Source organism: Odocoileus virginianus, chromosome 3 (assembly GCF_023699985.2).
Source record: "Odocoileus virginianus isolate 20LAN1187 ecotype Illinois chromosome 3, Ovbor_1.2, whole genome shotgun sequence".
NCBI classification, from domain to species: Eukaryota; Metazoa; Chordata; class Mammalia; order Artiodactyla; family Cervidae; genus Odocoileus; species Odocoileus virginianus.
This window is the reverse complement of record NC_069676.1, coordinates 36,818,668-36,821,128: the sequence shown is the minus strand read 5'-3', so window position 1 is coordinate 36,821,128 and position 2,461 is coordinate 36,818,668.

Below are 2,461 nucleotides of genomic sequence, written 5' to 3'. Positions count from 1 at the left end.
GAAAAAATTGCCAACGTGTAGGTAAATTGAAACACTGTATTTTTTTAAAGTGCCATTAAGGCTAAAAAATAAATGGAATTTGGACAATAGTAGGTAAGTTGGAGGCTGGAACATTGTGTGAAAGTGGGTTAAATGCTTGGATTATTTGACAGGGTGGTCAAGATGCTGTTTAAAATGGTAAATGTCATGGGTAAGCACTAGAAGGATAGAAATAAAGTACAATTTGAAAAATCTGAACTGGAAAATGTCAAAGGCTAGAAAAGGAAAAATGATATCAAAGGTGAGATAGTACTTTGTTTCTGGTGAAGGTTGTCTCAGTTATTTGGATCAGTTTCCCAGAAAAAATACTGAAAAGTGATTTCTTACAAAAAAATATATTTTTAAAATATTTGGTTGCCTCTGATCCTGTTTGCAGCAAGTGGATCTCTGTTTCATCATGCAGGATCTTTCATTGCAGCCTGTGGATTCTGGAGTATACTGGCTCAGTAGTTGCAGTGAGCAGGATTAGTTGCTCTGCAGCTTGTGGGATCTTAGTTCCCTGACCAGGGATCGAACCCACGTCCTCTGCATGGCAAGGTGGATCCTAAGCCACTAGACCACCAGGGAAGTCCCTAAAAACGTTTTTTAAAAATGCAGATGGCATGCCCTCCCTTCCCCTTAAAAGAGCCTGGAGTCTGAAAAGACTGCAGTTTAAACAGGCAGAGTTGTTTTAAGATGGGGTCTTGTCATCAGATATTAACACCAAAGCGGCTTAGCCCCCAGACTGTGCTGATGCTATAGAAGAGTTAGGCCCCACTTCACCAGCCACAAAGAGTGAGAGAAATAGAAGGATGATAGGGCCAGGCTCACCCAGGGTGATGAATCTTACAGGTGACTTCCAAAGTTAGATTGGGTTACCAGAGTGCTACACCGTCTGGACCAGATAAACCAAATCTAGACCCATCCCCAGGGTACTTTTGTTGCCAAGCACAGCAGTAGAAGAAAAAGAACATCCCTAACAGATTGTGGTCCTTGACCAACCCTTACAATCCAGGTAAAGACAACCAGAAGCAAACAAAACTTCCTTGGAAGAGGACTCCTTCAATCTAGACCTCAGGTAACAATTTTTCAGGGGTAATAATCAGAAACAATAATCAGGCACAAGGGAAAAAGCATGAGTGAAAACCAGCAGAAAAGAACAGACCCACATAGACTTCACATTAGAATTAATGGGTATGTTTGTGAGAACAACTGCTTAAAATATTTAAAGATTTGGCAACAGATGGTGAAATAGGGGGAATAAGAATTGGTGAGCTGGAAGATATGATTGAAGTTTTATCCAGAATGCACCATGGAGATAGAGAAATATGGGAAAACACAAACATGGGAAGGTCTCACTGGAAAGTTTAATGTATATTTAATCACAGTCTTAAAAGGCAAAGATGGAAAAAGGCAAAGGTAATTGGGCTGAGGATATTCCAGAACTGATGAAAAATAACAAGTCTATAGATTTAAAGCCCAAAGAATACAAATTAGGATAAATTTATCAAATCATAGCTACAAGCATCATAGTGCAACAGCAGGAAATCAAGAAAAAAAAAATTACCTTCAAAGGAACAAACTTCCCAACAGCAACAACAGAATCCAAATGAGTAGAATGAAAATGTCAGTATAAAGGTAGAAAATAACTGTCAAATTAGAATTTTGTACCCAATGAAGATACCTTTTATGAATGAGGACAAAATAAGCACATAAGACAATTTTGTTTCAATCATCCCCTACTGACCCTTACTAAAGGAAATTTTAAAGAATGTACTATAGAAGGAAAGTGATCTCAGATTGGACTTTTAGATGTGAAAAGGAAGGAAGAGCAAAACACATATAAAATGTAACAGAGTTTTATACCAAACAATAAAAATGTACAGTTGTTAAGATATACTTAAAATACCAGAAAACAGTGATATATAAATCACAAGAAAGTAAAATGGATCGAAGTATTAGGGTGAAGGTTTTGGTTACTCTCATTAATATTGTGAAATCTAGAGGAATCATAAAAATAGAACATACAAATTTGATACTAATAGAAAAAATGTTTAATTAAAAATGTAAGTTAAAAAAAAAGAGGGGTGAGACCAAAAAAAAAGAAATAAAGATGGTAAATCTTAAGCCAAAAAAAACCCCCACAATATTTAGGCATAATTTAATTTCACTAAATGACAAAGATTGTCAGGTAGTGTCTTTGGGCTGCTACAGCAAAACACCACATGCTAGGTGGCTTATACATAACAAAAAATGTATTAAAATGTCTTAATTCTGGAGGCTGGAGGTCCAGAGTGATTGGAGATCAGCATAGTTGGGTGTAGGCTTTCTTCAGGGTTATAGACTTCTTATATCCTCACATGGCAGAAGGGATTAGAGAATCTTGTGGGGTGTCTTTTATAAGAGCACCAATCCTACTCATGAGGGCCCAACCCTGATGACC